Source organism: Corella eumyota, chromosome 4, assembly GCF_963082875.1.
Source record: "Corella eumyota chromosome 4, kaCorEumy4.1, whole genome shotgun sequence".
In the NCBI taxonomy this organism is placed as follows: Eukaryota; Metazoa; Chordata; class Ascidiacea; order Phlebobranchia; family Corellidae; genus Corella; species Corella eumyota.
This window is the reverse complement of record NC_137493.1, coordinates 11,219,378-11,242,999: the sequence shown is the minus strand read 5'-3', so window position 1 is coordinate 11,242,999 and position 23,622 is coordinate 11,219,378.

The window sequence follows — 23,622 nt, the reverse complement described above, 5'->3', positions numbered from 1 at the left end:
TTACAAAATTTGATTATCACTAATTACTAGTTAATAGGTGTTTGTTTAATAATATTTAAAAGTTGTTATTAGAAATACATATTTTTCCTTTTTTTTGTTTATTTTTGATTTAAAACAATTAATATATTATTTTATTGTTTATTTTGTTTTCCTCATCAAGAGTTGCTTCCCTACCAGGCAGTGCTTCTTTATCCAAATTTTTCTATTTAAAAAAAAAACTGTTGAAAAAATTATTGATTTAACTAAATATTTTAAATTTTTAATACAAACTATGGTAAAAGACAAAAAATTAAAATTAAGAAACAAAAATTAAAATTGTTTTAAACCTAAATTCCAAGTTGTCTTACTGTATTATCCGTTGAAAAAAACTCCGGGCCCCTTTTTCTTATATTTAAAATTGTTTCAAATCCACTAAAAACCATGGGATGTTCTTGAATTTTGTTTTTGGCAATTCTTATTGGGAAAGTGGATTTTAAAAAAAAATTAACTTAAAATATTTGTTTAATTAACTTACCTGTTTCCTTGGTTTTGATATTTATGGTTTAAATGTAAAAAAATTTAGGCAAGTAATTTTTTATAAGCGATTTTTAACTTAAAATGTACAAATTTGTTTGCACTTTTATGCTGATTTTAAGCAATAATTTTAAGTTAATATAAAAGTTACAAAACAGATTACAGCAGATTTGTAATGTGTTAGTATAAGAGGTTTAAACATATGCTTAACATAAATTAAACAACAAATTCTATATTACAAGTCAAATATCAGCAACTTTTATGTTTTTAACTTGTAAAAATATGGGTAATTCCGTTACCGAAATTACACAAAAAGTTTTATAACTTGAAATTTAATCCAATACAACTTTTAATATTTTTAATTCTCTGATTTTAGTTATTAAGTACAATAACTAAAAACTAAATTTTAATATTTCTCATCAATTTTATCTATAATAATTGGAATTACAACATCAGGGATTTTGTAGAAATGCTTATTTTGCCTGGTTTAAATGATTTAAAATATTATAATTATTTTTATTAGTAAAAAAATAGAATGGCATTGTAATATAATATCCATTTTTTTAAGTTTTGTGAGAAGGTAGTTATGAAATTTATTAATTTGTTTTATGGGTACATATATTACTAAATAAAATTAAATAAAAACATTCATAGCTAACAAGTTGATTTTTAACAAATATTTGGCATATCTACAAAATATTTTAAGCAAATTACCCACTAGAAATGTTGTTTATGCATAATTATCCATTTTATTTGGGTCTAACAAATTGTTTCTGTGACATCAATTTTATTACTAATTTAGAATTTAGCCATTTAGAATTTTAAACATGTTTTGTTTGTTAATTTTGTCTTTGCAGTTATGTTTATAGTTTTTGTTAAAATGGTAGTTACAGTTTTTAAAATTGGGTTTGTTTTGTTCTGTTTGAGAGCTTATTTCAAAAAATAACTAATAGTTTTTAGTTTTGTAATTCTGTTACCTACATTTTTTTAAGAGTTTTTAGTTAGGTTTGTTTCTTATTTTAACAGTACCTGAAACTATTTTTTTTTATTTTACCTGAAATTGAGTAAATTTAAGACTAAAGTTACATGCCAAAATTAGACAGTGTCATTCTGTTACTTAAAATGTAATTCCGTTATGAGGTTTTTTTAAGTTATCTTGTCAATATATTAATATTTTTTAAACTCCAACTGAAGAAATTTGGTATTTTTTTGTTGTTTTTAATAAGAACAATTATTTACACATGTTTAATTTAAGTTAATTTTCTAAAAATTTGGAATTGCAATATATGGGTTGTTTTAACTCAAAGAATAATTTAAATTTGATTAAAAAAAATAAATATAAGTTTGTAAACCACAGTAATTGTAATTCCGTTACTGAAGAATTGCCCTTTTACTTTTTTTTGTATAACAATTTTCCTTAAAAATGTATATCTAATTCTGAAAAAAAGTAACAAAGTTTAACTAAAGTATGTAATGGTAAAACTTAGAGAACATAAGAAATGACCTTAGCAAGAAGAAGGAATTAAAATATGGAAGCTTAAGATTAAAAAAAAATCTTTATATGTGGCTGATATTGTTAATTTATAGTCAGGTCTAGGTTAACAAACTGCATATTAGTTACAAAATTACAGACCCCACATATTGCGAATAACCCAGACCCTAGGGAAAAGTTAAAATAATGCAGCAAGTCATAAAAAAGGGTTAGCTCAGCCTTTAGTCTCACAGCTCCCGCATTAACAAAATACCATAGTGCTTATAAACATATTAAACTCTATATTACAAATTTAAAAAAAAATATCCACTTAAGAAAACACAGGATAAGTATTATTTGTTGCTACAGTGGTTGTAAGTAATTTGGGAATAAGATATGGGTAAGATATTTATGTCCTTTTAAACAAACACAAGAAGTTTCAATCTATAAGCGTCGTCTGCCAAGTTTATAAAATGTGACATGGGCGCAATTTTTTAAAACCTTACCTAAATCTTCTTTTGTACTTTCTACCCTTTCCGCATTCATTATAATACTACTCGTTTCAACTGACGGACGGACGAGGCTAATAGAGATCCGTGAAGTCAGCCCTCCGACATTAATGGTAAATAGACAGAAAACGCTTATCCAAAACTAATTTTTGTTATCAATTTTAAAGCATTCATATAACTTTGACAACTTAACATTTACAAATTTTTAAAGTTTAAAATACGTACTTACTAAATTATACAATTTATTAAATCGTCATATCAATAAAATGGTATAATTTTAACATTGCTAACAGTTATTAATAATGAATAAACACATTAACATATGTATTTACATAGCAAAGTAACATAAAAAAAATTATTAGCAAACATAATGTTTAAATTGCGATCATCTAACAAATAAAACGTTTCTATAACAATTTATAAATCAAAATTTTTGCATGTTTGATTTATTTTTAATGGAAAGCCTAACCCTTGTTTTCTAACCCTAATCAAACAGAAACCCTAACTCATTCGATTTTGCGAAAAAAATTGCAAGATTTATGATATCACGATAATTAATCTAAGTTTTAAACGACTTTAAAGTAATATTATAACATTTCACTAAATTAAAGGCAACTAAGAACAAAAATGTAAAAAAAATCTCAGAAAAAAAAATTAAAACACGTAACTAGTAGATTCAGCCTTTGAACCTATACAACTTAAAAACTATCAATACCTTCAGGTTGGCATAAAAGTTAAGTTTACTTTTTAAGTTTATGGTAGTTTATTGGTTTACAATTAAACATTTCTAGATGTATATTTTTGTACAGGTTTATCAGCAAGTAACCTTTCCAAATGTAATTTTTTTTGGTTTACATTGTATAGTTTTTAGTTTTGTAATTTATTTATCTTAAAATTAAAACTATTGAAAATATATTTTAAACTTGCAAATAAATTATAGTCAGAAAAATATTTCGTTTAGTTTTTTTATGTTCCTATTCTCTAAAATCTAAAAAAGCACAACAATTTTTACTTTTGTTCTCATTTTTTAAGTTTTTGTTTTGCTAATGTTACTAAATATATAAATTTAATATATTATATTTACTATGCAGTCCTTCAAAATTTTAAAACTGTTAAAGTGAAAAAAACAATAAGTATTAATTGAGTTCCATATAATAAAGATAATGTAAAATTTAGTAAGAGATTTAAGGGTTGTGAGTTCGTTTGGAAATTTAGTAAAAACAAAAAATAGATAATTTCTTTCAAATTTTGTCTATATGTGTATCATGACATAAAAACTTTAAAAACGAATTTAAAATTTCTGTTTGTTAATTATACTTGAATAATTGTTATATAGTTTTATTTTTTTTTTTATAATTTATCTTTGATGTTGGAAGGTCGATTTCACGATCTAACATAGGGTAACATTAATCACTCCGACCAAGTCTAGTTAGTCTGCAATCTTAGTTTGAAATTTTGTTCTTATAAAAACGGCAAATGACGTCACTCTAGTAGATTATAACGTAACATTAAATATGGAGCCAGAATATTGGCATCATATGCTTATTGACAGTTCTGTTTATTATGGTTAGCATCTATAAAACAAACAAGGTATGTAAATTTTTATTTTAAATGGTCTGTCTTAAACGACTTCTATTAGAATTTTTTATCTAGAATCAACACCTTAAAAAAATATTGCAAGGCTAAAAAATACTTGATTTTATATATTTAATGTATTTATAATTTATTGGTGTAGGGTTTATTTAATTTTACCCAACATGATCAACAATTGGTTAATCGGAGAATAAAATACCCCCCTTGATCACAGATAGATCCCAGTTAATATGAAAATAATGCCGATAATGGGCATCGAATAGCAACTGTCTAACTCGACTGACACAACAATTAAAAACTTTTACAATGTATTCAAAATCAGTACACAAGAAAAACAATTAACAAAAACAATACTTGCTTAACATTTACAAATCGATAATACTTTTAAAAAAACTAACTAAAGACTATTAATGAATAGTTGGAACAGGGAGAATCGTAATCTAAAATATATGACGTACTAAAAAAAATAATTTCGAAATCATTCCAAGTTACGATACAAAGTGAAAGACTAAAAAGGCGAAACTCAAATCACGTGACTAAGAACGGGAGAAAACTTGAAATGACCAGGCGATAAGGTGATACAAAAAAAACGCACAAAAACAGCTAATGGTGTCGAACTGAGTGTAAAATTGCATTTAAAATTAATGTAAAATATAAATTGCTAGTTTTTCATATAATTGGACTTAACATTCCGGCCCCAAATGACCAAGTAAACAACAAAATATACGAAGTCATTTCATAATAAACAAAATACATTATATCAAAATCGAAACCAATATACACTGTGAACATGCAGCAAACAGTATGACGTGGATAAGACGTCAAAAAAGAAAATATCACATAACAATATTACATAATAATCGAACACATCAAAGTGTAAGAAAATATATAAGTTCACACGAGTGAAATAAGGTGAAAAGATAACAATACATGCAATAATAAATGGGAACAAAAAGAAAAATTGTTGTGCTTGTTTGGATTTTAGAGAATAGGAACTTAAAAAATTAAACAACATATTTTTCTGACCATAATTTATTTGCGAGTTTAAAATATTTTTTCAAAAGTTATAAAGGAAAATTACAATAGTGCTAATTTTAAGATAAATAAATTACAAAACTAAAAACTATACAATGTTAACCAAAAAAATTATAATTGAAAAGGTTGCTTGCTGATGAACCCGTACAAAAATATATATCTAGAAAAGGATTATATAAAAAATAGCGGTTTATTTATTGCGCGTGTGCGACAAAAAAAGGTAAATTGTAAATCAATTAACTACCAAAACTTAAAAAGTAAACTTCCCTTTTATGCCAACATCAAGGTATTGATAGTTTTTAAATTATATAGGTTTAAAGACTGAATCTACTAGTTAAGTGTTAATATTTTTTTCTGTAACATCTTTTCACATTTTTGTTCTTAGTTGCTATTAATTAAATAAAATGTTATAATATGAAATTTGAAGTCGTTTAAAATTTAGATAATTTATCGTGATTTCATAAATTTTGCAATTTTTTCTGAAAATCGAATGAGTTAGGGTTTCTGCTTGATTAGGGTTAGAAAATCAGGGTTAGGTTTTCCATTAAAAATAAATCAAACATGCAAAAATTTTGATTTATAAATTGTTATAGAAACGCTTTGTTTGTTAGATAATTACAATTTAAACATTATCCTTGATAATAATTCATATTATGTTATTATGCTATGTAAATTTTTACGTTAATATGTTTATTCATTAATAATAACTGTTAACAATGTTAAAACTATATCATTTTATTGACATGACGATTTAATAATTTGTATAATTTAGTAAGTACGTATTGAAAACTTAAAAAAATTGTAAATGTTAAGTTGTAAAAGTTGAACGAGTGCATAAAAATTGAGAACAAAAATTAGTTTTGGATAAGCGTTTTCTGTAAATTTACCATTAATGTCGGAGGGCTGACTTCAATGATCTCTATTAGCGTCGTCCGCCAGTTGAAACGAGTAGAACTATAATGGATGCGGAAAGAGCGGAATGTACAAAAGAAGATTAAGGTAAGAGTATAAAAATTTCGCCCATTTTGCTTTTTATAAACTTGGCGGACGACGCTAATACAGCTTCCAAATAGTTTTAAATTTTTTTTATACTATCAGGAGTCTAAATACTTTTTAATCTAATCGACAATGTCTGAATGTTACAAAACGTTTGGTTTTGTTTGGGGATTGAATGTCTAAGACAGCCATGGTGAGGCTATATTAGCTTCGTCCGCCAATTAATTGGTTTTTGACTTTGTGGGAGTTTTTACCGCCTTATTTAACGGTGGTGCTACTGTAATACAGCAGTAGAATTTATTTAATTTGGCAAAAGAAAAGTGGGTTTCTATGTATAGCCTATATAAGAAGTAGTTTATTTTTGGCAAAACTTTTTGTCAAAAACCCTTTGTTACAAAAACAACCGAAATAAGAATAAAGATTAAACAATGCTAACCTTTCCAGTAACTTGTATATTAAAACATAATAGTGGTTTAATATTCAGATTGGAATTTCTTGTGTTTGTTTAAAAGGACAACAGTTAACAGTCACCCTCGTCAAGGTAATAAAATATTTCATCCCTAAATTACTTACAACCACTGTAGCAATAAATAAAACTTATCTGGTGTGCTTTTAACTGGAAATTTTCTGTTAAAATTTGTAATATAGAGTTCAATATGTTCATAGGCACTAAGATGTTTTGTTAATGCGGAAGCTGAAGGACTAAAGGCTGAGCTAACCCTTTTTTATGACTTGCTGCATTTTTTTTTTTCCTAGGGTCTGGGGTATTTGCAATATGCGGGGCCTGTTAGTTTGTAGCCAATATGCAGTTTGTTAACCTACCCTGATAAAATAACAATTCAGCTTTCATATTTTAATTGCTTCTTTTCGCTAAGGTCTTTCCTTCTGCTCCCTATTGTACTAACAGATCAAGTTTTACCATTACATACTTTAGTTAAACTTTGTTACTTTTTTTCAAAACTAGATTTACATTTTCAAGGCAAAATTGGTATACTAAAAAATGGCAAAACAAAATTCAAGAACATCTCATGGTTTTTAGTGGATTTGAAACAATTGGGAAGATAAGAAAAATGAGCAGGGCTTTTTTAAAGAAAAATACAGTAAGACAACTTGGAATTTAGGTTTAAAAAATTTTAATTCCTGTTTCTAAATTTTAATTTTTTGTCTTTTATCATAGTTTGTATTTAAAATTTGAAATATTCAGTTAAATCAATATTTTTTTTTAACAGTTATTTTTTTAAATAGAAAAATTTGGATAAAGAAGCACTGCCTGGTAGAGAAGCAACTCTTGATAAAGAATACAAAATAAACAATATAATCGATATAATGAATCAAATCAAAGCAAAAACATACAAAATAGGTAAAAATATGTATTTCTAATAAAAATATTTTGACTGTGCTTAACAGTTTTAGTCTTGCATCACTATTCAGTACACTCTGACAACTTTATAATTTAAAAAAAAATTTATTATTATATCTTAAAAAATGTCACATTATTTTGTATTTTAATAACAATTTTAAAGATATAGGTTTATTTATACAAAATATAAGTAAAAGTATCTAACCATTTTTAAGGTCAAAACAACATTAAATTTTGCACAAGATGTGGTGACAATTACAACAATCTCCCTCCCCCCCCTTCCCCCAAAATTTGTAAGAACTGTAGATGCTTTGCTCTACTTAAATATCATAATAATGTTTGAAATACTATTAACATGTTACATTTAAGACACTTTGGTCTTATGTTTTTAATAAGTAAATATAATTTGATAATATTTTAGTTCTTATTTAACATGCATGTTAAAATAAAAATGGGTTAACTTTAAACTACTTTTTATTGTAAGTGCCATATTTAACAAGGTTACTACTATAAATATGTCCAAATGTTAAGTCCATTTATATAAAAAACCAATTTATATTTTCCATAAATTTTAAATGCAATTTTACACTCAGTTGGACACCATTAGCTGCTTTTGTGCATTCCTTTTTGTGCGTTCCTTTTTGTATCGCATTATAAAAAAAAAAAATTCTTTATATGTGGCTGATATTGTTAATTTATAGTCAGGTCTAGATTAGCAAACAGCATATTGGTTACAAAATAACAGAACCCCATTGATCACAGATCCCAGATGATATAAAAACAATGTTGATAATAGGCCCGGAATTGCAACTGTCTAACTGGACTGACACAACAATCAGAAACTTTTACAATTTATTCAAAATCAGTACACAAGAAAAACAATTAACAAAAACAATACTGGCTTAACACTTACAAATCGATATTATTTTTAACAAAAACTAACTAAAGACCATTTAAGAATTGTCAGAACGGGGCAAATCGTATTCTAAAATATATGACATACTAAAAAAATTTAATTTTGAAATCATTCCAAATTACGATACAAAGTAAAAGGCAAAACACAAATCATGTGACTAAGACTGTATAGAAAAAGGAAGAAAACTTGAAATGACCAGGCGATACAAAAAGAACCACACAAAAGCGGCTAATTTTATTTTAACATGCATGTTAAATAAGAAACAAAATATTATCAATTACATATTTACTTATTAAAACATAAGACCAAAGTGTCTCAAATGCAACATGTAAATAGGATTCCAAACCAAATTATGTTATTTAAGTAGAGCAAAGCATCGACAGTTCTTACAAATTTGGGAGGGGGGGTTGTTGTAATTGTCACCACATCTCGTGCAAAATTTGATGTTGCTTTGACCTTAAAAATAGTTAAGTACTTTTACTTATTTTTTGTTATATAAACCTATATCTTTAAAATTGTTAGTGAAATACAAAATAATGTGACATTTTTTAAGATATAATAATAAATTTTATTTTTAAATTATAAAGTTGTCAGAGTGTACTGAATAGTGATGCAAGACTAAAACTGTTAAGCACAGTCACAATTTTTTTATTAGAAATACATATTTTTACCCTTTTTTGTACGTTTTTGATTTGATACAATATATTAATTATATTGATATATTGTTTATTTAGTTTTCTTTATCAACAGTTGCTTCTCTACCAGGCAGTGCAATTGTTTATCCAAATTTTTCTATTTAAAAAAAAACTGTTGAAAAAATTTTTGATTTAACTAAATATTTTAAATCTTTAATACAAACTATGGTGAAAGACAAAAAATTAAAATTAAGAAACAAAAATTAAAATTGTTTTAAATCTAAATTCCAAGTTGTCTTACTGTATTATCCGTTGAAAAAAACTCTGGCCCCTTTTCCTTATATTTAAAATTGTTTCAAATCCACTAAAAACCATGGGATGTTCTTGAATTTTGTTTTGCTTTTTTTATGATAACAATTTTGCCTTAAAAATGTACATCTAATTCTGAAAAAAAGTAACAAAGTTTAACTAAAGTATATAATGGTAAAACTTGATCTGTTAGTAAAATAGAGAACAGAAGAAAAAAGACCTTAGCAAGAAGCAATTAAAATATGGAGGCGGAAGATTAAAAAAAAATTCTTTATATGTGGCTGATATTGTTAATTTACAGTCAGGTCTAGGTTAACAAACTGCATATTAGTTACAAAATTACAGACCCCACATATTGCAAATAACCCAGATCCTAGAAGAAAGTTAAAATAATTCAGCAAGTCATAAAAAAGGTTAGCTTAGCCTTTAGTCCCTCAGCTTCCGCATTAACAAAACATCATAGTGCTTATAAACATATTTAACTCTATACTACAAATTTTAACAGAAAATATCCAGTAAAGTTAAGAGCACACCGGATAAGTTTTAGTTGTTGCTACAGTGGTAAGTAGTTTGGGTATAAGGTATGGATAAGATATTTATTACCTTCCTTTTAAACAAACACAAGAAATGCCAATCTATTAACGTCGTCTGCCAAGTTTATAAAATGCGACATAGGCGCAGTTTTTATAACCTTACCCTAATCTGATTTGTACATTCCGCCCTTTCCGCAATCATTTTAGTACTACTCGTTCCAACTGGCGGACGACGCTAATAATGATCCGTGAAGTCAGTCCTTCGACATTAATGGTAAATAGACAGAAGACGCTTATCCAAAACATATTTTTGTTATCAATTTTAAAGCACTCATACAACTTTAACAACTTCACATTTACAAATTTTTAAAGTTTGTACTCACTAAATTATACAAGTTATTAAATCGTCATATCAATAAAATGTTATAATTTTAACATTGCTAACAGTTATTAATTTTGAATAAACATATTAACGTATATATTTACATAGCATAATAACATAAAAATAATTTATAAGCAAAGATAATCATCTAACAAACAAAGCGTTTCTATAACAAATTATAAATCAAAATTTTTGCATGTTTGATTTATTTTTAATGGAAAGCCTAACCCTGGTATTCTAACCCTAATCAAGCAGAAACCCTAACTCATTCGATTTTCAGAAAAAAAATTGCAAGATTTATGATATCACGATAATTAATCTAAGTTTTGAACGACTTTTAAGTCAATATTATAACATTTTACTAAATTAAAGGCAATTAAGAACAAAAATGTAAAAAAATCACAGAAAAAAAAAAAAAATTAAAACACGTAACTAGTAGATTCAGCCTTTGAACCTATACAACTTAAAAACTATCAATACCTTCAGGTTGGCATAAAAGTTAAGTTTACTTTTAAAGTTTATGGTAGTTTATTGGTTTACGATTAAACATTTCTAGATGTATATTTTTGTACAGGTTTATCAGCAAGTAACCTTTCCAATTGTAATTTTTTTTGGTTTACATTGTATAGTTTTTAGTTTTGTAATTTATTTATCTTAAAATTAGAACTATTGTAATTTTCCTCTATAACTTTTAAAAATATATTTTAAACTTGCAAATAAATTATAGTCAAAAAAATATTTCGTTTAGTTTTTTTATGTTCCTATTCTCTAAAATCTGAAAAAGCACAACAATTTTTACTTTTGTTCTCATTTTTTAAGTTTTTGTTTTGCTAATGTTACTAAATATATAAATTTAATATATTATATTTACTATGCAGTCCTTCAAAATTTTGAAACTGTTAAAGTGAAAAAAACAATAAGTATTAATTGAGTTCCATATAATAAAGATAATGTAAAATTTAGTAAGAGATTTAAGGGTTGTGAGTTCGTTTGGAAATTTAATAAAAACAAAAAATAGATAATTTCTTTCAATTTTGTCTATATGTGTATCATGACATAAAAACTTTAAAAACGAATTTAAAATTTTCTGTTTGTTAATTATACTTGAATAATTGTTATATAGTTTTATTTTTTTTTTATAATTTATCTTTGATGTTGGAAGGTCGATTTCACGATCTAACATAGGGTAACATTAATCACTCCGACCAAGTCTAGTTAGTCTGCAATCTTAGTTTAAAATTTTGTTCTTATAAAAACGGCAAATGACGTCACTCTAGTAGATTATAACGTAACATTAAATATGGAGCCAGAATATTTGCATCATATGCTTATTAACAGTTTTGTTCATTATGGTTAGCATCTATAAAACAAACAAGGTATGTAAATTTTTATTTTAAATGGTCTGTCTTAAACGACTTCTATTAGAATTTTTTATCCAGAATCAACACCTTAAAAAAATATTGCAAGGCTAAAAAATACTTGATTTTATATATTTAATGTATTTATAATTTATTGGTGTAGGGTTTATTTAATTTTACCCTACATGATCAACAATTGGTTAATCGGAGAATAAAATACCCCCCTTGATCACAAATAGATCCCAGTTAATATAAAAATAATGCCGATAATGGGCACCGAATAGCAACTGTCTAACTCGACTGACACAACAATTAAAAACTTTTACAATGTATTCAAAATCAGTACACAAGAAAAACAATTAACAAAAACAATACTTGCTTAACATTTACAAATCGATAATACTTTTAAAAAAAACTAACTAAAGACTATTAATGAATAGTTGGAACAGGGAGAATCGTAATCTAAAATATATGACGTACTAAAAAAAATAATTTCGAAATCATTCCAAGTTACGATACAAAGTGAAAAACTAAAAAGGCGAAACTCAAATCACGTGACTAAGAACGGGAGAAAACTTGAAATGACCAGGCGATAAGGTGATACAAAAAAAAACGCACAAAAACAGCTAATGGTGTCGAACTGAGTGTAAAATTGCATTTAAAATTAATGTAAAATATAAATTGCTAGTTTTTCATATAATTGGACTTAACATTCCGGTCCCAAATGACCAAGTAAACAACAAAATATACGAAGTCATTTCATAATAAACAAAATACATTATATCAAAATCGAAACCAATATACACTGTGAACATGCAGCAAACAGTATGACGTGGGTAAGACGTCAAAAAAGAAAATATTACATAACAATAATACATAATAATCGAACACATCAAAGAGTAAGAAAATACATAAGTTCACACGAGTGAAATAAGGTGAAAAGATAACAATACATGCAATAATAAATGAGAACAAAAAGAAAAATTGTTGTGCTTGTTTGGATTTTAGAGAATAGGAACTTAAAAAATTAAACAACATATTTTTCTGACCATAATTTATTTGCGAGTTTAAAATATTTTTTCAAAAGTTATAAAGGAAAATTACAATAGTGCTAATTTTAAAATAAATAAATTACAAAACTAAAAACTATACAATGTTAACCAAAAAAATTATAATTGAAAAGGTTGCTTGCTGATGAACCCGTACAAAAATATATATCTAGAAAGGGGTTATATAAAAAATAGCGGTTTATTTATTGCGTGTGTGCGACAAAAAAAGGTAAATTGTAAATCAATTAACTACCAACACTTAAAAAGTAAACTTCCCTTTTATGCCAACCTCAAGGTATTGATAGTTTTTAAATTGTATAGGTTCAAAGACTGAATCTACCAGTTAAGTGTTAATATTTTTTTTCTGTGACGTCTTTTCACATTTTTGTTCTTAGTTGCTATTAATTAAATAAAATGTTAAAAATTTTGATTTATAAATTGTTATAGAAACGCTTTGTTTGTTAGATAATTACAATTTAAACATTATCTTTGATAATAATTCATATTATGTTATTATGCTATGTAAATTTTTACGTTAATATGTTTATTCATTAATAATAACTGTTAACAATGTTAAAACTATATCATTTTATTGACATGACGATTTAATAATTTGTATAATTTAGTAAGTACGTATTGAAAACTTAAAAAAATTGTAAATGTTAAGTTGTAAAAGTTGAACGAGTGCATAAAAATTGAGAACAAAAATTAGTTTTGGATAAGCGTTTTCTGTAAATTTACCATTAATGTCGGAGGGCTGACTTCATGATCTCTATTAGCGTCGTCCGCCAGTTGAAACGAGTAGAACTATAATGGATGCGGAAAGAGCGGAATGTACAAAAGAAGATTAAGGTAAGAGTATAAAAATTCCGCCCATTTTGCTTTTTATAAACTTGGCGGACAACGCTAATACAGCTTCCAAATAGTTTTAAATTTTTTTTATACTATCAGGAGTCTAAATACTTTTTAATCTAATCGACAATGTCTGAATGTTACAAAACGTTTGGTTTTGTTTGGGGATTGAATGTCTAAGACAGCCATGGTGAGGCTATATTAGCTTCGTCCGCCAATTAATTGGTTTTTGACTTTGTGGAAGTTTTTACCGCCTTATTTAATGGTGGTGCTACTGTAATAAAGCAGTAGAATTTATTTAATTTGCCAAAAGAAAAGTGGGTTTTTATGTATAGCCTATATAAGAAGTAGTTTATTTTTGGCAAAACTTTTTGTCAAAAACCCTTTGTTACAAAAACAACCGAAATAAGAATAAAGATTAAACAATGCTAACCTTTCCAGTAACTTGTATATTAAAACATAATAGTGGTTTAATATTCAGATTGGAATTTCTTGTGTTTGTTTAAAAGGACAACAGTTAACAGTCACCCTCGTCAAGGTAATAAAATATTTCATCCCTAAATTACTTACAACCACTGTAGCAATAAATAAAACTTATCTGGTGTGCTTTTAACTGGAAATTTTCTGTTAAAATTTGTAATATAGAGTTCAATATGTTCATAGGCACTAAGATGTTTTGTTAATGCGGAAGCTAAAGGACTAAAGGCTGAGCTAACCCTTTTTTATGACTTGCTGCATTATTTTAACTTTTTCCTAGGGTCTGAGGTATTTGCAATATGCGGGGCCTGTTAGTTTGTAGCCAATATGCAGTTTGTTAACCTACCCTGATAAAATAACAATTCAACTTTCATATTTTAATTGCTTCTTTTCGCTAAGGTCTTTCCTTCTGCTCCCTATTGTACTAACAGATCAAGTTTTACCATTACATACTTTAGTTAAACTTTGTTACTTTTTTTCAAAACTAGATTTACATTTTCAAGGCAAAATTGTTATACTTAAAAATAGCAAAACAAAATTCAAGAACATCTCATGGTTTTTAGTGGATTTGAAACAATTGGGAAGATAAGAAAAATAAGCAGGGCTTTTTTAAAGAAAAATACAGTAAGACAACTTGGAATTTAGGTTTAAAACAATTTTAATTCTTGTTTCTAAATTTTAATTTTTTGTCTTTTATCATAGTTTGTATTTAAAATTTGAAATATTCAGTTAAATCAATATTTTTTTTTAACAGTTATTTTTTTAAATAGAAAAATTTGGATAAAGAAGCACTGCCTGGTAGAGAAGCAACTCTTGATAAAGAATACAAAATAAACAATATAATAATATAATCGATATAATGGATCAAATCAAAGCAAAAACATACAAAATAGGTAAAAATATGTATTTCTAATAAAATAATTGTGACTGTGCTTAACAGTTTTAGTCTTGCATCACTATTCAGTACACTCTGACAACTTTATAATTTAAAAATAAATTTATTATTATATCTTAAAAAATATCACATTATTTTGTATTTTAATAACAATTTTAAAGATATAGGTTTATTTATACAAAATATAAGTAAAAGTATCTAACCATTTTTAAGGTCAAAACAACATTAAGTTTTGCACAAGATGTGGTGACAATTACAACAATCTCCCTCCCCCCCCCCTTCCCCCAAAATTTGTAAGAACTGTAGATGCTTTGCTCTACTTAAATAACATAATAATGTTTAAAATACTATTTACATGTTACATTTAAGACACTTTGGTATTATGTTTTTAATAAGTAAATATAATTTATAATATTTTGTTTCTTATTTAACATGCATGTTAAAATAAAAATGGGTTAGCTTTAAACCTATTTTTTATTGTAAGTGCCATATTTAACAAGGTTACTATAAATATGTCCAAATGTTAAGTCCATTTATATAAAAAACCAATTTATATTTTCCATTAATTTTAAATGCAATTTTACACTTAGTTGGACACCATTAGCTGCTTTTGTGCGTTCCTTTTTGTATCGCATTATAAAAAAAAATTCTTTATATGTGGCTGATATTGTTAATTTATAGTCAGGTCTATTTTAGCAAACTGCATATTGGTTACAAAATAACAGAACCCCATTGATCACAGATAGATCCCAGATGATATAAAAACAATGTTGATAATAGGCCCGGAATTGCAACTGTCTAACTGGACTGACACAACAATCAGAAACTTTTACAATTTATTCAAAATCAGTACACAAGAAAAACAATTAACAAAAACAATACTGGCTTAACACTTACAAATCGATATTATTTTTAACAAAAACTAACTAAAGACCATTTAAGAATTGTCAGAACGGGGCAAATCGTATTCTAAAATATATGACATACTAAAAAAATTTAATTTTGAAATCATTCCAAGTTACGATACAAAGTAAAAGGCAAAACACAAATCATGTGACTAAGACTGTTTAGAAAAAGGAAGAAAACTTGAAATGACCAGGCGATACAAAAAGAACCACACAAAAGCAGCTAATTTTATTTTAACATGCATGTTAAATAAGAAACAAAATATTATCAATTACATATTTACTTATTAAAACATAAGACCAAAGTGTCTCAAATGCAACATGTAAATAGGATTCCAAACCAAATTATGTTATTTAAGTAGAGCAAAGCATCGACAGTTCTTACAAATTTGGGAGGGGGGGTTGTTGTAATTGTCACCACATCTCGTGCAAAATTTGATGTTGCTTTGACCTTAAAAATAGTTAAGTACTTTTACTTATTTTTTGTTATATAAACCTATATCTTTAAAATTGTTAGTGAAATACAAAATAATGTGACATTTTTTAAGATATAATAATAAATTTTATTTTTAAATTATAAAGTTGTCAGAGTGTACTGAATAGTGATGCAAGACTAAAACTGTTAAGCACAGTCACAATTTTTTTATTAGAAATACATATTTTTACCCTTTTTTGTACGTTTTTGATTTGATACAATATATTAATTATATTGATATATTGTTTATTTAGTTTTCTTTATCAACAGTTGCTTCTCTACCAGGCAGTGCAATTGTTTATCCAAATTTTTCTATTTAAAAAAAAACTGTTGAAAAAATTTTTGATTTAACTAAATATTTTAAATCTTTAATACAAACTATGGTGAAAGACAAAAAATTAAAATTAAGAAACAAAAATTAAAATTGTTTTAAATCTAAATTCCAAGTTGTCTTACTGTATTATCCGTTGAAAAAAACTCTGGCCCCTTTTCCTTATATTTAAAATTGTTTCAAATCCACTAAAAACCATGGGATGTTCTTGAATTTTGTTTTGCTTTTTTTATGATAACAATTTTGCCTTAAAAATGTACATCTAATTCTGAAAAAAAGTAACAAAGTTTAACTAAAGTATATAATGGTAAAACTTGATCTGTTAGTAAAATAGAGAACAGAAGAAAAAAGACCTTAGCAAGAAGCAATTAAAATATGGAGGCGGAAGATTAAAAAAAAATTCTTTATATGTGGCTGATATTGTTAATTTACAGTCAGGTCTAGGTTAACAAACTGCATATTAGTTACAAAATTACAGACCCCACATATTGCAAATAACCCAGATCCTAGAAGAAAGTTAAAATAATTCAGCAAGTCATAAAAAAGGTTAGCTTAGCCTTTAGTCCCTCAGCTTCCGCATTAACAAAACATCATAGTGCTTATAAACATATTTAACTCTATACTACAAATTTTAACAGAAAATATCCAGTAAAGTTAAGAGCACACCGGATAAGTTTTAGTTGTTGCTACAGTGGTAAGTAGTTTGGGTATAAGGTATGGATAAGATATTTATTACCTTCCTTTTAAACAAACACAAGAAATGCCAATCTATTAACGTCGTCTGCCAAGTTTATAAAATGCGACATAGGCGCAGTTTTTATAACCTTACCCTAATCTGATTTGTACATTCCGCCCTTTCCGCAATCATTTTAGTACTACTCGTTCCAACTGGCGGACGACGCTAATAATGATCCGTGAAGTCAGTCCTTCGACATTAATGGTAAATAGACAGAAGACGCTTATCCAAAACATATTTTTGTTATCAATTTTAAAGCACTCATACAACTTTAACAACTTCACATTTACAAATTTTTAAAGTTTGTACTCACTAAATTATACAAGTTATTAAATCGTCATATCAATAAAATGTTATAATTTTAACATTGCTAACAGTTATTAATTTTGAATAAACATATTAACGTATATATTTACATAGCATAATAACATAAAAATAATTTATAAGCAAAGATAATCATCTAACAAACAAAGCGTTTCTATAACAAATTATAAATCAAAATTTTTGCATGTTTGATTTATTTTTAATGGAAAGCCTAACCCTGGTATTCTAACCCTAATCAAGCAGAAACCCTAACTCATTCGATTTTCAGAAAAAAAATTGCAAGATTTATGATATCACGATAATTAATCTAAGTTTTGAACGACTTTTAAGTCAATATTATAACATTTTACTAAATTAAAGGCAATTAAGAACAAAAATGTAAAAAAATCACAGAAAAAAAAAAAAAATTAAAACACGTAACTAGTAGATTCAGCCTTTGAACCTATACAACTTAAAAACTATCAATACCTTCAGGTTGGCATAAAAGTTAAGTTTACTTTTAAAGTTTATGGTAGTTTATTGGTTTACGATTAAACATTTCTAGATGTATATTTTTGTACAGGTTTATCAGCAAGTAACCTTTCCAATTGTAATTTTTTTTGGTTTACATTGTATAGTTTTTAGTTTTGTAATTTATTTATCTTAAAATTAGAACTATTGTAATTTTCCTCTATAACTTTTAAAAATATATTTTAAACTTGCAAATAAATTATAGTCAGAAAAATATTTCGTTTAGTTTTTTTATGTTCCTATTCTCTAAAATCTGAAAAAGCACAACAATTTTTACTTTTGTTCTCATTTTTTAAGTTTTTGTTTTGCTAATGTTACTAAATATATAAATTTAATATATTATATTTACTATGCAGTCCTTCAAAATTTTGAAACTGTTAAAGTGAAAAAAACAATAAGTATTAATTGAGTTCCATATAATAAAGATAATGTAAAATTTAGTAAGAGATTTAAGGGTTGTGAGTTCGTTTGGAAATTTAATAAAAACAAAAAATAGATAATTTCTTTCAATTTTGTCTATATGTGTATCATGACATAAAAACTTTAAAAACGAATTTAAAATTTTCTGTTTGTTAATTATACTTGAATAATTGTTATATAGTTTTATTTTTTTTTTATAATTTATCTTTGATGTTGGAAGGTCGATTTCACGATCTAACATAGGGTAACATTAATCACTCCGACCAAGTCTAGTTAGTCTGCAATCTTAGTTTAAAATTTTGTTCTTATAAAAACGGCAAATGACGTCACTCTAGTAGATTATAACGTAACATTAAATATGGAGCCAGAATATTGGCATCATATGCTTATTGACAGTTTTGTTCATTATGGTTAGCATCTATAAAACAAACAAGGTATGTAAATTTTTATTTTAAATGGTCTGTCTTAAACGACTTCTATTAGAATTTTTTATTCAGAATCAACACCTTAAAAAAATATTGCAAGGCTAAAAAATACTTGATTTTATATATTTAATGTATTTATAATTTATTGGTGTAGGGTTTATTTAATTTTACCCTACATGATCAACAATTGGTTAATCGGAGAATAAAATACCCCTCTTGATCACAGATAGATCCCAGTTAATATAAAAATAATGCCGATAATGGGCACCGAATAGCAACTGTCTAACTCGACTGACACAACAATTAAAAACTTTTACAATGTATTCAAAATCAGTACACAAGAAAAACAATTAACATAAACAATACTTGCTTAACATTTACAAATCGATAATACTTTTAAAAAAAACTAACTAAAGACTATTAATGAATAGTTGGAACAGGGAGAATCGTAATCTAAAATATATGACGTACTAAAAAAATAATTTCGAAATCATTCCAAGTTACGATACAAAGTGAAAGACTAAAAAGGCGAAACTCAAATCACGTGACTAAGAACGGGAGAAAACTTGAAATGACCAGGCGATAAGGTGATACAAAAAAAACGCACAAAAACAGCTAATGGTGTCGAACTGAGTGTAAAATTGCATTTAAAATTAATGTAAAATATAAATTGCTAGTTTTTCATATAATTGGACTTAACATTCCGGTCCCAAATGACCAAGTAAACAACAAAATATACGAAGTCATTTCATAATAAACAAAATACATTATATCAAAATCAATATACACTGTGAACATGCAGCAAACAGTATGACGTGGGTAAGACGTCAAAAAAGAAAATATTACATAACAATAATACATAATAATCGAACACATCAAAGAGTAAGAAAATACATAAGTTCACACGAGTGAAATAAGGTGAAAAGATAACAATACATGCAATAATAAATGAGAACAAAAAGAAAAATTGTTGTGCTTGTTTGGATTTTAGAGAATAGGAACTTAAAAAATTAAACAACATATTTTTCTGACCATAATTTATTTGCGAGTTTAAAATATTTTTTCAAAAGTTATAAAGGAAAATTACAATAGTGCTAATTTTAAAATAAATAAATTACAAAACTAAAAACTATACAATGTTAACCAAAAAAATTATAATTGAAAAGGTTGCTTGCTGATGAACCCGTACAAAAATATATATCTAGAAAGGGATTATATAAAAAATAGCGGTTTATTTATTGCGTGTGTGCGACAAAAAAAGGTAAATTGTAAATCAATTAACTACCAAAACTTAAAAAGTAAACTTCCCTTTTATGCCAACCTCAAGGTATTGATAGTTTTTAAATTGTATAGGTTCAAAGACTGAATCTACCAGTTAAGTGTTAATATTTTTTTTCTGTGACGTCTTTTCACATTTTTGTTCTTAGTTGCTATTAATTAAATAAAATGTTAAAAATTTTGATTTATAAATTGTTATAGAAACGCTTTGTTTGTTAGATAATTACAATTTAAACATTATCTTTGATAATAATTCATATTATGTTATTATGCTATGTAAATTTTTACGTTAATATGTTTATTCATTAATAATAACTGTTAACAATGTTAAAACTATATCATTTTATTGACATGACGATTTAATAATTTGTATAATTTAGTAAGTACGTATTGAAAACTTAAAAAAATTGTAAATGTTAAGTTGTAAAAGTTGAACGAGTGCATAAAAATTGAGAACAAAAATTAGTTTTGGATAAGCGTTTTCTGTAAATTTACCATTAATGTCGGAGGGCTGACTTCATGATCTCTATTAGCGTCGTCCGCCAGTTGAAACGAGTAGAACTATAATGGATGCGGAAAGAGCGGAATGTACAAAAGAAGATTAAGGTAAGAGTATAAAAATTCCGCCCATTTCGCTTTTTATAAACTTGGCGGACAACGCTAATACAGCTTCCAAATAGTTTTAAATTTTTTTTATACTATCAGGAGTCTAAATACCTTTTAATCTAATCGACAATGTCTGAATGTTACAAAACGTTTGGTTTTGTTTGGGGATTGAATGTCTAAGACAGCCATGGTGAGGCTATATTAGCTTCGTCCGCCAATTAATTGGTTTTTGACTTTGTGGAAGTTTTTACCGCCTTATTTAATGGTGGTGCTACTGTAATAAAGCAGTAGAATTTATTTAATTTGCCAAAAGAAAAGTGGGTTTTTATGTATAGCCTATATAAGAAGTAGTTTATTTTTGGCAAAACTTTTTGTCAAAAACCCTTTGTTACAAAAACAACCGAAATAAGAATAAAGATTAAACAATGCTAACCTTTCCAGTAACTTGTATATTAAAACATAATAGTGGTTTAATATTCAGATTGGAATTTCTTGTGTTTGTTTAAAAGGACAACAGTTAACAGTCACCCTCGTCAAGGTAATAAAATATTTCATCCCTAAATTACTTACAACCACTGTAGCAATAAATAAAACTTATCTGGTGTGCTTTTAACTGGAAATTTTCTGTTAAAATTTGTAATATAGAGTTCAATATGTTCATAGGCACTAAGATGTTTTGTTAATGCAAAAGCTGAAGGACTAAAGGCTGAGCTAACCCTTTTTTATGACTTGCTACATTATTTTAACTTTTTCCTAGGGTCTGGGGTATTTGCAATATGCGGGGCCTGTTAGTTTGTAGCCAATATGCAGTTTGTTAACCTACCCTGATAAAATAACAATTCAGCTTTCATATTTTAATTGCTTCTTTTCGCTAAGGTCTTTCCTTCTGCTCCCTATTGTACTAACAGATCAAGTTTTACCATTACATACTTTAGTTAAACTTTGTTACTTTTTTTCAAAACTAGATTTACATTTTCAAGGCAAAATTGTTATACTAAAAAATAGCAAAACAAAATTCAAGAACATCTCATGGTTTTTAGTGGATTTGAAACAATTGGGAAGATAAGAAAAATAAGCAGGGCTTTTTTAAAGAAAAATACAGTAAGACAACTTGGAATTTAGGTTTAAAACAATTTTAATTCTTGTTTCTAAATTTTAATTTTTTGTCTTTTATCATAGTTTGTATTTAAAATTTGAAATATTCAGTTAAATCAATATTTTTTTTAACAGTTATTTTTTTAAATAGAAAAATTTGGATAAAGAAGCACTGCCTGGTAGAGAAGCAACTCTGGATAAAGAATACAAAATAAACAATATAATAATATAATCGATATAATGGATCAAATCAAAGCAAAAACATACAAAATAGGTAAAAATATGTATTTCTAATAAAAATATTTTGACTGTGTTTAACAGTTTTAGTCTTGCATCACTATTCAGTACACTCTGACAACTTTATAATTTAAAAAAAAATTTATTATTATATCTTAAAAAATATCACATTATTTTGTATTTTAATAACAATTTTAAAGATATAGGTTTATTTATACAAAATATAAGTAAAAGTATCTAACCATTTTTAAGGTCAAAACAACATTAAGTTTTGCACAAGATGTGGTGACAATTACAACAATCTCCCTCCCCCCCTTCCCCCAAAATTTGTAAGAACTGTAGATGCTTTGCTCTACTTAAATAACATAATAATGTTTGAAATACTATTTACATGTTACATTTAAGACACTTTGGTCTTATGTTTTTAATAAGTAAATATAATTTGATAATATTTTGTTTCTTATTTAACATGCATGTTAAAATAAAAATGGGTTAGCTTTAAACTACTTTTTATTGTAAGTGCCATATTTAACAAGGTTACTATAAATATGTCCAAATGTTAAGTCCATTTATATAAAAAACCAATTTATATTTTCCATTAATTTTAAATGCAATTTTACACTCAGTTGGACACCATTAGCTGCTTTTGTGCGTTCCTTTTTGTATCGCATTATAAAAAAAAAATTCTTTATATGTGGCTGATATTGTTAATTTATAGTCAGGTCTATTTTAGCAAACTGCATATTGGTTACAAAATAACAGAACCCCATTGATCACAGATAGATCCCAGATGATATAAAAACAATGTTGATAATAGGCCCGGAATTGCAACTGTCTAACTGGACTGACACAACAATCAGAAACTTTTACAATTTATTCAAAATCAGTACACAAGAAAAACAATTAACAAAAACAATACTGGCTTAACACTTACAAATCGATATTATTTTTAACAAAAACTAACTAAAGACCATTTAAGAATTGTCAGAACGGGGCAAATCGTATTCTAAAATATATGACATACTAAAAAAATTTAATTTTGAAATCATTCCAAGTTACGATACAAAGTAAAAGGCAAAACACAAATCATGTGACTAAGACTGTTTAGAAAAAGGAAGAAAACTTGAAATGACCAGGCGATACAAAAAGAACCACACAAAAGCAGCTAATTTTATTTTAACATGCATGTTAAATAAGAAACAAAATATTATCAATTACATATTTACTTATTAAAACATAAGACCAAAGTGTCTCAAATGCAACATGTAAATAGGATTCCAAACCAAATTATGTTATTTAAGTAGAGCAAAGCATCGACAGTTCTTACAAATTTGGGAGGGGGGGCTGGGTTGTTGTAATTGTCACCACATCTCGTGCAAAATTTGATATTGCTTTGA